Genomic DNA, 16,749 nt, shown 5'->3' on the forward strand with positions numbered 1-16,749 from the left:
GTCAAAATCGAGTCTGCTATGAGGCCTCTCTTCAAGGAGCTCAGAGTAGCAGGAGAACATCTGTACACATCCAGTTTACCACAACCAAGGTGGAAAGTGTTCAGTGGCTGGAAGAGATATAGAGAAAATGCCGTGAGGTCAGATCAGAGAAGAGCAACTCATGGTCCCACTATGATTTAGCAAACATCTGCTCCGATCAAATACAGCAGTGTCAAGTGCTTTTACAGATGACAGATGTGGCCTTTTTGGATCTTAACAACAACCACATTGCTGTCCCTACTTTACTGGTAAGGAAACTGAGGCACAGAGAGGTTCAGTATAACTTGTTTCAGACCAGAGAGATAAGAAGTGCTGGGATTCACACCCAGGTCTGTCTGCCTCCATACCTTGCTTGTGTGCCATGTGAAGTTTCCTCTTTTATCACCAGGCACTTATTAGGGCCTACAGGTTTTGGCACCATAGTGAGCTCTTACAGATAAAGAATGAAGAGAAAATTGGCTTCCAGTCTCATCATTTTGGTCTGAAAAAAAATGTGACTCTGACCCTACCCAACTTTTTCACACTTGCAGGCATGGGTTTGGAGAGAAGAAGTTTGAATCAAATGAAGACAGGTTTGTTCCGAGCAGAGGAACAGGGATCTGACAGGTTAAAGGGCTCAGAGGAAGCTAGGATTCGCAAGGGGGCTCCAGGAGGAGAGAGTATGTTGGGAAATGAGGCTGGCTGGGTGAGCTGGGTGCAGACCATGAACGGTTTTAATTAGATCTCACTGCAATTTGGCTGAAGATTAGTCTGAAGTCCCTGAGGCCATATTGGGCAGGATGGAAGAGGGATGGATATGAGTCTGAATTAGACATTCACCGAAGATAAAGCAAGAATTGACTCCAGTATCCTCAAGGCTTAACAGAGCTCAGGGCTTCCCTGGTGGCGCAGTGGTTGAGAGTCCGCCTGCCAATGCAGGGGACGCGGGTTCGTGACCCGGTCCGGGAAGATCCCACATGCCGCGGAGCGGCTGGGCCCGTGAGCCGTGGCCACTGAGCCTGCGCGTCCGGAGCCTGTGCTCCACAACGGGAGAGGCCACAACAGTGAGAGGCCCGCCTACCGCAAAAAAAAAAAAAAAAAAAAATAGAGCTCAGATGGTCCTCAAGGCACCAACAGTAAGAGATCTACTAATTAAGATGAAATTTGCATTTATTTTAGTCTCACAAGGTGAAAAGCATGCCAAGGGGACAGCTTGGGGCATCTGAGATTTTCTGAAGCTCAGGTGTGGCTTTGAGCAGTTAGAAGGGTGAGCATAGCCAAGGGGGCAAGAGCACTGCTTTGGAGTCAGCCAGGCCTGAATGCGAATCTTGACTCTGCCATTTCCTCACTGGTTGACTCTGCAGTTTCCTTCATGTCTCTGTGCCTCAATTCGTTCAGTGGGAATAGGGGGAAATGATACTAACCTCCTTCACATAACTTTTGCAAAATTTAGTGAAATTACGTCTGTAAACTTACTTAGCACTTTGCCCACGCCAAGTTAGCACTTCATAAATCATAACTGACATTAAACTAACATGAGCTAAAGAGAAGACTAACCATCTATCAAGCACTCAGTGGGTACCAGGTGCTATACAGGCATTATTTTATTTAATCCTGCCAGCAATACTTCTAAGGAGACATTATCAATGCAATTTAGCATATTAAGAAACTAAAGTTCCAGGAAGTTATGTTATGCCTAATCATTTGTTTTTAATCTCAGTTTGGTCATTTATAATTTGGACCCGGATTGCCCTGGGTTAAACTCCTCACACCACCACTTCTAACTTTGTTAGTCAATGTACCTTTGTATCTTAAACCATCTGAGACTCAGTTTTCTCACTCATAAACTCTGAACCCTTCTGCCCACAGCTGTCATAAGAATTAATAAAATAATATATGTAGGGGCTTCCCTGGTGGCGCAGTGGTTGAGAGTCCACATGCCGATGCAGGGGACACGGGTTTGTGCCCTGGTCTGGGAGGATCCCACATGCCGCGGAGCAGCTGGGCCCGTGAGCCACGGCCGCTGAGCCTGCGCGTCCGGAGCCTGTGCTCCACAACGGGAGAGGCCACAACAGTGAAAGGCCCATGTATCGCAAAAAAAAAAAAAATAATAATAATAATAATAATGTAACGTGACCAGCCCACACGTGCCATTCAAAACTGGTGTTATCCTTGTGATAAATTCACACAGCTATGAAGAGGTGGAGCTGGAATCTGAACCTATGTCCACAGCCCAGGTTCTTTCCTCTAAATCACATGATGGGAAACAACCCCAGTGTGCAGCTCTATATGAAAGGGTAGACTACATGACCTCCAAAGATGGGGAATTTCCCAAAAGGATCTAGCTGTTCCAAAAGTCTTTCTAAACCTAGCCCGGTGCCTCAAATTCCTACTATTAGTTTCATTTCATTAGCTCAAATTTGAGCTTTCATTTCAAAGCTCAATTAAAAGCCAAATGTTTCGCTGGAGGTAAACACATTATTTCTTGCTAAAGCGTTATGGTCCTATGTTTGCATTAGGTGGCTATCACCAAGCAGAAATCAGGATATAGGAAGCATAAAACCAAAGACATGTTAAGTTTCAATGAAATAAAGACTTCCACCAAGAGTTGAACAGACACAGGTAAGCTCCCAGAGTTAGCACAGAGCGGGAGAAGGAAACTTGGGTCATAACTGACACTGACAAGTAAGTTTTAGAGCTCTACTAGTTCTAGAGCAGAGCACCTATGGCTAACAATGCTGTATTGTATACTTAAAATCTGCCAAGAGTATGGATCTTAGTTAAGTGTTCTTACCACCAAAAAATTTAATAATAATAATAAAGGGGGCAGGAGTAAACTTTGGAAGGTGATGGATCTGCCTATGACCTTGAGGGTGGTGATGGTTTCACAGGTGTATACTTTATCCCCAAACCCACTGAGTTATATACACTAAATATGTACACCGTTTACATGTCATCATACCTCAACAAAGCAGTTTAATAAAAAAAAAAGAAAAGAGGGCTTCCCTGGTGGCGCAGTGGCTGAGAGTCCGTCTGCCGATGCAGGGGACACGGGTTCGTGCCCCGCTCCGGGAGGATCCCCCATGCCGCGGAGCGGCTGGGCCCGTGAGCCATGGCCGCTGAGCCTGTGCATCCAGAGCCTGTGCTCTGCAAACAGGAGAGGCCCACATACCGCAAAAAAAAAAAAAAAAGAAAGAAAGAACGAAACTTGGTCAGTAAGAGGCCTTTACTCGAACTCACTGTGTGACCTCAGCTAAGTCTCATCCCTCTTCTGAGTCCCAGATTCCCCCTCTCTAACAAAGGGCTCAGACCAAACGTTCCTAAGCACTCTCCAGCTCTGGCAGTCTTAGCTGTTGGGGAGGGAGAACAGCCAAAAATGACTGAGTGAGACAGTGCTTCCTGGGAGAGATCTTGAGAAGCTCTAGGAAGAGAGCCGAGTTGGTCTGTGGAAACAGGCCATATTGAGCAAGCAGAGGCCTAAATGTCATCGGCTGATTGGAGCTGCCAGGCCATAGGTCCTCATTCCCAGTTCTGAGCTCATTCCACCTCCCTGATCACTCCTAAGTCCAAAACTGAAATTGGAAGGATCCAAAACATTCTGAACTTGCATTATTCTATTACTTCAGATGAGGAGGCTATAATCCACGGAGATCAAGCTGATTTCCTCAAAGTCAAACATCCTACTTTTGGATTCGTATAGAATTTATGAGAAACATCTTCTGTAAATGGCAAAGTTGGCAATGAACTTTAAATGCAACTCTCATCCAGTGCTCCTTTGCCTCCTTCAGATGGACTCCCGTTCTAATTCCTCTAGTTCCATGATTCTCAACCAGGGCCAATTTTGTCACCATAATGTTGATAAATTCTGCTCTAAAGCATACCAAAAGCTCATCTAGGTTTTCAAGTTACAGCATCCGAAAGACACATTCATAAATTCTCTGACAGCTAAGCTGAAAGTGAATCCTAGGTCATATCGCTCCTGGTTCTTTGACCCTCTCCATCTGACATTTATACCACAAAAAGGAACACAAGTTCCTTGTCAGGTACGAAGATGGTTTCTTATCTATCTTAATGTCAAAGATAAAGGTACCTGAGTCACATTTCCACCAAATAGGATAATCTTCCTGTTGAATTCCTGGAGATTTCAAGATGGAAAGAGGGGTCTCTGAGCTAGTTTCAGGACCAGTTTCTGTTAACTCACTGCCTTGGTTTCCTCCCTCCTCTGACAGCCACTCTTTAACTTATGCAACACTGAGTACCATTCATTTGTGCTACAAACATTTATTATAACAAAGCCTGTGCTGGATACTGGGGATTATAGAAAAAGGCACACTGGCCGCCCAGAAAAACTGCAGTCTAGTGGGGGAGACAGACCTGTCCACAGGTGGTGACAGCACAGTACAGTAACTGCCTTAGTGGGGAAGTCCAAGGAAGTGCTTGACCAGGTTTAGGGAATCAGAGAAGGCTCCCAAGGCGAAGTGAGCTCTAAGCTGAGGCTGGGTGGAGTTATCTAGGCCAGAGCAAAAGGGGCAGGGAAGTGTTCTCTACTAGGCGAAAACATATACAGATGGCTAAAGAGAAGGGAGAGCATGGCCCCTTTGAGAAATTATGAGTGGCTCCACATGGCTGAAACTGAGAAAAAGATGGAGAGAGAGGCCAAAGGTGAGGATGAAGAGAAGATGGAACCAGAATGAGAAGCGCTTCAGTGCCAGTTACGGAACTGGGCTTTATCCTGAGAATAAGGAGGGAGAGACTTGGTCAGACGCACAAGCACAACTGAGAAGGATTATTCTGGCCACATTTTGGGGATGGATTGTGAGGGCAAGTGTGGAGGAAGCGAGACTGGCTTGAAAGCACTGTCAGCACCCTGGTGCAAGGTATGGTGACTTGGCTGGCGGGGCGGGAGAAGGGGGTTGCGAGGGGCATAGGCAGAGGCAGAGAGGATGAGAGATGCAGATAAATGCAGGCAGGTCTCAGCAGGTGCGATGGACAGTACCTGGTTACTGCTTGGCTACGGGGAGTGAGGAGCTGGGAGAAGTCAAGAATGACTCCCAGAGTCCTCTCTTAGGTGACTGGGGTCACTGAGGAAGGGGACACAATGGAGAAGTAGATTAGGGACAGCATCACTTTCAGTTCTGGTTGTACTGAGTATAGATTTTCTGAAGACCACTGTCTACATTGGTCTGGAGCTCAGAAGAAAGGTGTAGACACCCAAATGAGGGTGGGGCCAGTCATGAGGTGACACACGATGGCATGAGGTTTTCATCCACCCCAGGGCTGCTGACAGCACACCCAGGGCTGCAGGGAAGGAATGAGAGAAATGTCAACAGTGTTCTCCATCACTGTCGAGCATATCATTTAGCTGGAGAAGGACCTGGAGTGCCAGGTGTCTCTCTCCTCCAGCAACCTACGAGGCTGGTATTACCCTCGATTTAACAATGGAAGAAATGGAGCTCATTGAGGACATGATGATGAGCTCATCAGCTTGGAGCTGACATTCTAAATGAGGTCTGTCTGTTTCCAAATTCTGTGTTCTTACTAAATAAACCCTATTGCCGTACTTTTCAAAAGACTGCCCCTGTGTTTCTAAACATTTAAAGTGGTGAAGCATTACAGGTGCTGATGTTGGGAAAACATGGGTTCAAATCCCAGTTTTATCATTTATTAGTAGCTCAACACCCTCATTTGCTAAGCAGAAGCTATCAATACCTACTTCACAAGATATTGTGAGGATTGGATAAGATTCCAGCATGGAAATCTCAGCACTGTGGCGAGCATAAAGAAGTACTCGATAAAGGTGACCAGCATTATTACATTTAAGTACTCTTAAGTCAGTGGTGTACAACTAGGACAATTGTGCTGCCCCTACCCCTCAGGACGTTCGGCAATGTCTGGGGGCATTTTTGGTTGTCACAACTTGGGGGAGAGATGTTACTGGCATTTGCGGGTGGAGGCCAGCGCTGCTGCTAAACATTCTACAATACACAGGACAACAAAGAATTATCTGCCCAGTAATGTCAATAACGTCAAGGTTGAGAAATCCTGCTTTAATTTAATGCAAAGTATCTAAACTGGGGTGAAATGAAATACGTTAGATTAGAGATGATCTAATTTAACCTATTCATTGCACAAAAAGAGAAAAGGGAAAGCAACTCATGTCCCAAGGAGGGATTACATGGAGAGGAAGAGGATTCTGCAGATTAAGAGCTGGACTTCTGGAAGCTTTCCATGAGGATGTTTCTATGCCCTTCCTGCTCCCCATTTGGGGCACTTCTTTTCTGACCTCTTTGAAGAGGGGAAAGGAAGGTCCAAGGGGCCCAGGGTGAGGCCATCCTGACTCAGTCCTTCTGGTGGCCACACTCCAATCCAGCAGTGTCCTACCCAATTAAGGGAAGCAATCACGAATACATGTGGCATAATGTGCCCAGCACTTTATGAGTAATATGTCATTTACTTTTTATGACACGTGGTTCTATTGTTGTCATCCCACTGTGGCTAATGAAGACACTGGGGCTTAAGGAGGCAACGTGGTTTACCCAAGATTACACAACTGAGAGATGCAGGAGGGACTGGAAGCCAGGCGGTGGGGCCCCTAGGTTCACGCTGACCCACTTCTCAAAGCTCACCAGAGAGACCCTGGCCTGGGCCTCCAAACCCAACATTTTTTCCATGCTTACAGGGAGCAGAGCTAGCTTCTTCTGAACACACGGTTTGGGTGTCACTAAAATTCCACTCAGCCAAAGTCATCAGAAAGCACATTTCACTGATTAGCCTACTCTTTTGGTACACAGACGAGAACTGTGAAGCTGGGTGGGTTCTCAGCCCACTTTTTTTTCAGAGATCAGAAACGGCGAGTTTGTGACTGGTCTCCTGACTCCTTGACTGTTTCATATTTGGAAACAGAAAAGCAAAAGGAAAAACACCAACTCTGAATGCTGCTTTCTCAGGAGCGGACAGAGACTTAACCTCAGGACAGCTTCCTTCTGAGACAAAGACATTTGCATGCAGTGATTCCCCAAAAGACTTTGGAGAAAAGGTTTCCTCGTCTCCCTCTGCCAGCTGAAGCAAATGGGAGTCTGGATTGTTAAAACAGCAACTCAAAAGGGGTAAGTAAAACCGCAGAATGAAAAACAGAAGCTATTTGCAGATCCCAAGCCCAAACAACAGTTTCAATTCTGAAAATTTTCAAGCTAGGGCCCAAAGCTCCACTTTCCTTTTTAAAGAAGGAAAGGGATACTTACTCTTTCCCTAATTTCCCTTTAACAGCAGCCATCTTCCAGCAAGAATGCTTTTGAGTCACTCATTTACCCTATAGCTCACCTCATCCCCAAAGGTATTTTGGTATTTTGAGGCAACAAACAAAAGTACATGCAATGTTAGGGGGCGGGGATGGAAAAAAATCGAAGTCATGGGCAAATGAGTGTCAAATCAGAAGATGAGCCAGGGAACGTGAGTAAACAGCAATGAACAGCTGTTATGATGAGCTTCCTTGTAGCCAACTCAAGGAGGAAAATCAGTCTATTACTGGGCTCACAATGCCCCTAAGAAAAAAACATATTAGTTGTTCGGGAGAAAAACAGGTTTTCCTTGACATGATGCGAAAAACACACTTTTATTGTTTAAGACGCTAAGACTCACGGAGGTTGTCTACTGCAGCAACTAGCACTAATACCTGACAATTCCCCACCCCACCCCAACTTTGCAGGCACTCAGTTAAGTGTTGAAGGAAGGAATGTGCACCAACTCCACTTCAGGCTTTCTTATTTGCAGGTGAAGCTCACTAATCTTGCTATTAGGTCAGGATGCTACAACTTTTATTCCCTAGACCAAAGTGTATTCCCTAGACCTAATATTGACATTTCAGACTGGACAATTCTTTGTTTGGGGGTGGGGGGGGCCTGTCCTGTGCATTGTAGGATGTTTAGCAGCATCCCTGGCCTCTATTAAAGAAATGCCAGTAGCATCCCTCCCCCAGTGTGACAATCAACAATGCCCAGGTACTGCCAAATGTTGCCCAGTTTAGAATCACTACCTTACACGTAAGATCTAAAAGGACAAATTATATATCCCTCTCTCCCAGCCATCCCTCTCCCCCAACATACACACCACTTATCCAAAATACAATGGGCTAAAAGGGGCAGGATAATCACAATCAACATACCTGCTATAGAGCACAGGGAGCTCAGCTCGGTGCTCTGTGACAACTTAGATGGGTGGGATGGGGGTGGGGTGGGAGGGAGGTCCAAGAGGGAGGGGATATATGTATACACATAGCTGATTCACTTCACTGTACAGCAGAAACTAACACACCATTGTAAAGCAACTATACTCCAATAAAAAATAAAATAAAGTAAAATAAATTTTTTTTAAAAAAACATACCTGCTTGGAAAGAATGGGAAACATACAAGAGTCACAGATCCGGAGCAGTTCCGAAATCCTGCTGGGCAGACTTCAGGAAGCCTCCTGCTCTGGGTAAGGGGGAATAAATTTCCTCTCAGAGCAACCAATGCTTATCCACTGTTCTCATGACCCCAGGGTCCCCCTTTTAGGAGCCATGACCTGCCTTAGACACTTATGAAGTAAGTATTAGGGATTTATGCCCTCCTGGGTGTTGTATCTTTTTCTTAGTCTACTTTCTGTTCGTGGAAGGTTGGCATCCCAAGGGTTGTTTTAAGCCTCAAAGATTTTCTAGACCAGGCTCACGGTTTCTTTGGCATTGCATTTCACCCAGTAATGTAATAGGTTTCTGATCTATTTCCACTGACCACAACCAAAGTTCTTTTTAAGATATAGTTCTCAAATCTGTCCTTTTCCTTGCTTTCTCATGCCTTGCTTCTCTCTCTCTTAAGCCAATGGCAGCTATCTTGAGACTATACGGAAAAATCAATGAGAAGTCTGCTCTTTTCACTTGATCTATGCCCTGCATCATTTTTCCAACTGACAGGTTTTGCTGGGCCTTTGCCATTTAAATCCTTATTGAATCCCATCTCTTATTGTGTGATGTCTAAAGCAGTATGCTATTCCACCCTCAAGGCCTCACATTTCTGGACTCTCTCTCCTTAATTTCTGCTTGCAATCCACCTTAGAATTTTCTGAGCTCATCTCATACTTATAAATACCTTGCCAAATGCAGCCACGCTACCATCATTCTATTTTCCTACACCTTCCCTGGAATGACAAGTACAGTAAGTGCAAGCTCTGCATTTTCAAGTCACCACAAGCAACAACGTTACAAATACCTTGTCACTGAATACTCTTACCTCCATCTTTCCTGTCTCCAATTCACTTCCCCATTACCTGTCCCCGATCACTAAGATATCATATATTTTATGTTTTTGTTATGGAGCACTCCACTTCTTACCAATTTCTGCATTAAAATAATTAACAGTAGCTGTCAAAACAGATAAATCCTAAAATTTCAGTGGATTAAAACAATAAAGGTTTATTTCTCATTCATTCAAAGCCCAAAGAAGATAAGATGCCCTTTTCCATCTTGGAGCTACAGAAGAGCCAATTGCTTCTAGACCCCAAGTGATGAGATTTTTAAAAGGCACTGAATGGTAAAGCCCAGTAGAACTTAGGTAGAACGATCAGATTAAAGGTGCGCTTCCTCTGGCGGTCGGCACACGGCAGCGCCTGGCTTGGGGCCGGGGACGACCCGGAGGGCGTCCGTGTGCTGCGTCACATCGCGGACGGAAGGCAACGCGCATGCTCCGCTGTCCTGTGCGCCCAGCCTCCTCTCCTAGGTGGACTCCCAGGAGCTCAGAGAGAGGCTGCTTGACCAGCCTGGGTCCTGGAATGAATATGAATTGGAGCCGTTGTTCTGGCCCACAGTGAACATACAGCGTGAGCAAATGACAAAGATTCTCTCCTCGGCCAACTCTGTTCAGGCTCTAGGGAACTGTCTTCCCAAGTAGACTCTGACTTTCGAGCTTCAGTGCTCATCTTTGCATTGTCCAGTTTTAGCAAGAATCCTGCCAAGTCAGTTTAGCCAGAATCCTCCATCCTGCATATCTGATGGCTCTCAATATTTATTCAGGTCTTCATCCTCCACCCCCCACCCAGGTGACGGTGTGGTCACCCTGGCCCGCCTTCAGTGAGAATCCTGTTAGGTCCTGTCAGCCAGAATCCCCCTTACTCCTGATATTTCTCCTTAGCAACTTTCCATCCACTGATCCCCACCCTGCTCCTTGGCTATAAATTCCCACTTGCCCATATACTATATTTGGAGTTGGGTCCAGTCTCTGCAAGGCTTTGCTGTGGTGGCCCCTACATCCATCAAAATACCACCACCCTCCTTGAATAAAGTCTCCTTACTATTCTTTAACAAGGGTCATGAATAATTTTTTTTTCTTTAACAGTTAGAAGATTATTTTTTCTTTACTATAAGAAATAACTATTTGTTCCTGAGAACGCCGGAGATCTTGGGATTGTTTGTTACTACAGCATAACTTAGCCTGTCCTGACCGGTAACACCAGTGAAGGAACCAAAGATCATGGTCCTGAAGAAGAGAGACCATGTGGGAACACAGTCATTGTCATCAACAACCTGAAGAGCCAAGTGGAAAAGCAGCACCAGATTTGCTCACGTGATGCTCCCAAACTGAAAGTCGCGGGGAGGTGGCTCAGCCTAAAGAATAATATTCTGAGAGTTAGTACTAAGTGGTTGGTCTTTGCAGTTCACTGGAGGGCTGTAAGCAGAGGTGTGAGATGGGACGATAGGAGACAGCACTGAGGCCTCTTCCGGGACTGGGATGCTGTGGTTACAGGGGAAGTCTCTATTGTAGGTGGCCTTTTACCCCAGCATTTCCACCTGTCAGTGAGGAAAGCACAGAGACTTAGGACTATCCAGCACCTCAGGTAAGCCAAAGAACCCTTCCTCCCAGGAAGCCCAAAGGGCCAGGATGCAGTCCTTCTCAAGAAGTTTATATGTTTTTTTCCATTAAACACAGCTATCCATTGGGTAGCTTCCCCTTTCTCTCTTTGTCTCTGTCCCTATCTCTCTGCTTCTGATTCTCTCTCTCTCACTGCCCTGGTTTCTATGTGCATCTGGATCTCCAGGGTGTTGTCTCTGTGTCTTTGTGTTTTCCTTTTACCTTTGTATGTTTCTGCCTCCACCTCAGTCTGTCTCTCTATTCCTGTGAATCTTTTCTCCTCTCTCCCAATCTTCACTCTATCTCTCCCCCACATACACTGTCTCCATCAATATACCACTCAGACGTTTTCTGACGACCCCTTGAAATTAGTCCTTGGGCTTCTCTCCCACCAGAACTGGAACTAAAACCATTTACTTGTTCAGTCACATCTTCTGCCTCTGATTCTCTTTTTTCACTTCCTTTTCATCCCTAGATTGTAGCTCCTCCCCCAACCAGACATTACTCATCTCCAGCCCCAAAGGCTGAAAACCTGTGCTCAACCTCTCCCTTCTAAATTCCAGAATCATCTCTGGCCCTGGTTCCAGGGCAGTGCCTTGCCCTCCTTCCCTGCCCAAGCTCTCTGTCCAGTTCCAGAAACATTCCCCAGAAAGCCCATGACAAGGGTGTGGCCACTGCGGACTTTTTCGGGGATGAAGGGTGAAGGTTTACAGACTATACATAGAATGTCCCTGACCACGGACACCCACCCCGGCCTCAGGAGCGGCCCAGCCCTCTGCTGCAGCCTCACTCCTGCCCCTCCTCCACACAGTCCTCTGGATGTGTCTAATGGCTCCTGCCTCATGCCTTGGTGCTCACCCTGACCTCCACTGGCCACACCCTCCACACGTGGCAGTGTGACAGGATGGCAGAGGGAGCAGAGCACACGCTAGGAACTTGGGGGTGTGGGTTCAACTTCAACTCCAGCTTTACTACTCACTTTTGGGGTAATTCTGAGCAAGCTGCATCACCCCTCTACTGTCTCTTTCCTACTTTTAAAAATTGGAGTCATAGTGCCTACCTGCCAAAGTTGTGTGAGAATCAAATAAGATCATGTATAGGAAGTTCCTGATGCAGAGCTGGAACAAAGATGCTGATGGGGAAACATTTATTCCTGTTCTACCTCTTCACCACCCAAACCCCAGGCCCCTCCTCGTCTCCCTGGCTGACCTGCAGCTGGTAGACCCCGGGACAGCAATATTATTGATATTTGCCACCAAATATGATGGATCAGCAGGCACGCAGTTCCAGTTGTTATTTACTTTGAATATCCCCACCCCAAGATCACCACCACTCCTCCCCATTTTCCCCTTCCATCTCCATCCATGAAATCCACTTCAAAGGCCAAACCAAACCACCCCCCACTTATCTCTGAGCTTCCCTGGACTCCTCCAAACAGTGACAATCTGTCCGCACTTTGAGGTCCCAGTCACTGGGCGCTGATGGCAAGGTGAAATGCATGATGCTCCCTCAACATTCATGTAGCATCTACACTCTGTCCTGAACTTGGGAGACTTGGCAAGGAAAAACGCATAGTCTCTACCCTTAAGCCGTTCACAGGCTAGTGGGCGGGAGAGCTGTGTAAATGCACCATGACAATGCAGTGTGGTTAAGACTTCAGTAACTGAGGTGTGGGCTAGACATACTGAGAGGAGGGAGCTCTAACTTTGCCTGGGGCTACCACTGTGAATGCAGCTGCATAGCTGAGCCCTCTGCTCCTCTATTGCAAGATCCACTTGATGCAATGCTGCACTAAGAGCCAATGCTGTCCGTGTTGAGAGAGAATAAGACAAGGGCAAAATAATAATGGTGTTCAGCCTCAGATCTGGGTCACATCTGTGTATCCAGTTTCTGGTTGAGTTTGGGCCACAGAGTAGGTATCCGAGGAATCAGAGAATGCCCACAGCCACAGCCAGGCCTCACAACTTAGCAACATTATTGATTGAATACTATAAAAGCCAGAGAAGGAAGAAAGAGTTCAAGGGAAGAGTCTAGTTGTTTGGCCAAGACAACTCAGTGTCCATCTTGCCTGCTCCAAATTTGCTCCAACCCTCTCTTCACCCAAGCACTCTCCTCCCAACCAGAACATGTCATCTGTCCAGAGACAGCTCTCCACCATTTTCTTACCATAATCAAGTGGTCAACGAATACACAATCATAACTCCTGGCCCTTTTAAAGGAATGCTGATTTAAGGAAAGACTTAACAATGGGACCAGGTTCAACAAGACTTCATTTATCTAGCAACATCAGCTGCTGGACCAGAATCAAGAACTAAGAAGAAATAAAAACATTCCTCTGTGAGGCCAGAACAGATACCCTGAAATCTATGTACTAACACCCATCCACGTGATTCGTTGGAAAGTCTATTAGGACCAGACGCAGCACCCACTGATTCTTATTTCTTGTCTATTTTTGGATCTCAAAAAGACAGAATTGGAACTGTCATAATCCCTGGATCATGTCACACACATCATGGTCCATGCTTGGACTGCCTTGTAATTAATTAATTAGTTATAACGTTGTAAATACCAATTAACCAATGATGTAAAATGAAAGCCAGGACCTTGAGGGGATCATATGACACTACATGAAACCTCTTGCAGCCACCCATTAACTGCCCCAGCTCAGGTATCCATCATCCTGGGTCCTGTGTTCATCATTGCTTTATTCTCCTTTTTAATTAGTTGTATCGTATGTATTTCTGTGTGTGTACAGGCACATGCATTGTTTTCAACTTTATATAATCTTGCTGGATACAACCTCTTTATATAACCTTGCTGTATATAACCTTTCACTTTATATCATTTTGCTAAGATTCATCCATATTGAGGCATGTTGCATTGTTCCTCCATTTGGAAGGCTGTATAATGCCCCACTGGGTGGCTTTGCCATACTTTATTCACCACCTTTCCTGGTGACACCCAGGTTTTTTCTACCGTGGTGACTGTTATGACAAAGGTCATTGTACGTACCTCCTGTTGAATGTGTGCAAGAGTTTCTCTCGAGCAGGTGCCTAGGAGTGGACCAGTTGGCTCTAACCTGCTTGAGAATTTTGATAAGTCTAAAGGGCATAAAGGTGTAAATGTAAGACTGGAAACCATACAACTCCTAGAGGAAAACACAGGCAGAACACTCTGTGACATAAAATAGTATCAATATTTTTTTGGATCTGTCTCCTAAAGCAAAGACAATAAAAGCAAAAATAAACAAATGGGACCTAATTAGACTTAAATCTTTTGCACAGCAAAGGAAACCATTGACTAAATGAAAGACAGTCTACTGAATGGGAGAAAATATCTGCAAATGATATGACCAATAAACGGTTAACATCCAAAATATATAAATAGCTCATACAACTCAACATCAAAAAAAACAAACAACCCAATTTAAAAATGGGCCAGGGGCTTCCCTGGTGGCGCAGTGGTTGAGAGTCCGCCTGCCGATGCAGGGGACACGGGTTCGTGCCCTGGACCAGGAGGATCCCACGTGCCGCAGAGCGGCTGGGCCCGTGAGCCATGCCCGCTGGGCCTGAGCGTCCGGAGGCTGTGCTCCTTAACGGAAGAGGCCACAGCAGTGAGAGGCCCGTGTACCACAAAAAAAAAATTAAAAATTAAAAAAAAATTAAAAAAAAAAAATTAAAATGGGCGGAAGGGACTTCCCTGGTGGTCCAGTGGTAAAGAATCCGCCTTCCAATGCAGGGGACACGGGTTCGATCCCTGATCTTAGAACTAAGATCACACATGCTGTGGGGCAACTAAGCCCACAAGCCATGACTACTGAGCTCATGCGCCTCAATGAGAGAGAGAAAACTCGCACGCCACAACTAGAGAGAAGCCCGTGTGCTGCAAAGAAAGAGCCCACGTGCTGCAACTAAGACCCAACACAGACAAGAAAATTAATTAATTAATTAAATATATTTTTTTAAATGGGCAGAAGACCTGAATAGACATTTCTCCAAAGAGGACATGCAGATGGCCAACAGGCACATGAAAAGATGTTCAACATCACTAATCATCAGGAAAATGCACATCAAAACCACAATGAGATATCACCTCACACCTGTCATAATGGCTATCATCAAAAAGAACACAAATAACAAATGTTGGCGAGGATTTAGAGAAAAGGGAGCCCTCGTACAGCGTTGGTGGAATGTAAATTGGTACAGCCACTGTGGAAAACAGTATGGAGGGCTCGCAAAAACCTAAAAATACAACTACCATATGACCCATGTGATACATACTCCTGGGTATATATCTGAAAAAAACAAAAACACTAATTTGAAAAGATACACACACCCCAATGTTCAGAGCAGCATTATTTACAATTGCCAAGATATGAAAGCAACCAAAGAGTACATCAACAGATGAATGGATAAAGAAGATGTGGTGTGTGTACATATATATATATATATATATATATACATATATACACACACACACACACACATACATACACACACACACACACACACAATGGAATAGTACTCAGCCAAAAAAAATTTTAAAGAATGAAATTTTGCCACTTGTAACAACATGGATGGGCTTGGAGGGTATTATACTAAGTGAAATAAGTAAGACAGAAAGACAAGTACTGCATGATATCACTTATATGTGGATCTTAAAAATACAACAAACTAGTGAACATAACAGAAAAGAAACAGACTCACAGATAGAACAAACTCGTGGCTACCAGCAGGGAAAGGGAAAAGGGGAGGAGCAATATAGGGATGGGAAATTAAAAGCTACAAACTTATGTAAAAAATAAACTACAAAGATACACTGTACAACACAGGGAAGATAGCCAACATTCTATAATGACTATAAACCTTTAAAAATTGTGAATCACTATATTGTACACTGTAACTTATATAATATGGTACATCGACTCTACTTCAATATAAATAAATATTTTTTTTAAAAAAAGAAAAATTATTTCATCAAATAACTCATTTCCCAACAGAACTGGAAAGGGGAGGCCCTGCAACAAGAACACCATTCCAGGAAGGTGAAGCTGTGCCCTGGATTAGCGATCTCCCAGGAAGACTGCGGATGCTGCACAAGTCAAAACACTCTTAGAGGTCAAGAAGTAATTCCTGAAAAATGACTTTTTCCCAATTTGGGAAGCAACAGGGGAACCTCGGCCTCCCTTTCCCAGCTGCCCATGCTAATCCCTCATTGCACATCGTGGGGAAATTGCCATGGTACAGTATGGACAAGGGTTACTTAGCAGACAAGGATGTGTAGAGATGGTGTGGGGGGGGGGAAACCAGTGAGAAGATACAGAGAATCAGAGAGACCCTGAAAACGTTAATGCCAAAAGCACCTCAGCATTCACAAAGTTCAACTCCCTGTCCCCATTTTACAGATGCAGAGAATGAGGCCTGAAGAGTAGAAAGGATTTAGTCATCCTGTCTCAGTGAGATCAAGAACTGTAAAAGACATCAACTCCAATCATCTCTCGAATGATTGAATTTCTCCTAAAATATCCCTCAATAAGTGGTTATTCAGGTCTTGTATTTACTGATAAGACAGAGAGCTCCCACCTTTGGAAGCACCACGATTTATCATTGAAGAGTACTGACACAGGCTTAAAATTGAGCTGAAATATGCCTCTCAGTACCTTCCACTCATTCAACTCTGTGGATACCACACAGAATGGTAAAATAATAATAACAACAACGATAATAATACAAGTTCACAATCCAAAATCTAAAAATGTGAGACACAAATGTAAAACACTGTTATGATGCCTTTGGCAGCAAAGCTGACCTGAAAGGGTGAGTGTGTGTGTGCAGATAAATCCCACTCAGTATGAGT

Source organism: Globicephala melas, chromosome 6 (assembly GCF_963455315.2).
Source record: "Globicephala melas chromosome 6, mGloMel1.2, whole genome shotgun sequence".
NCBI lineage: Eukaryota > Metazoa > Chordata > Mammalia > Artiodactyla > Delphinidae > Globicephala > Globicephala melas.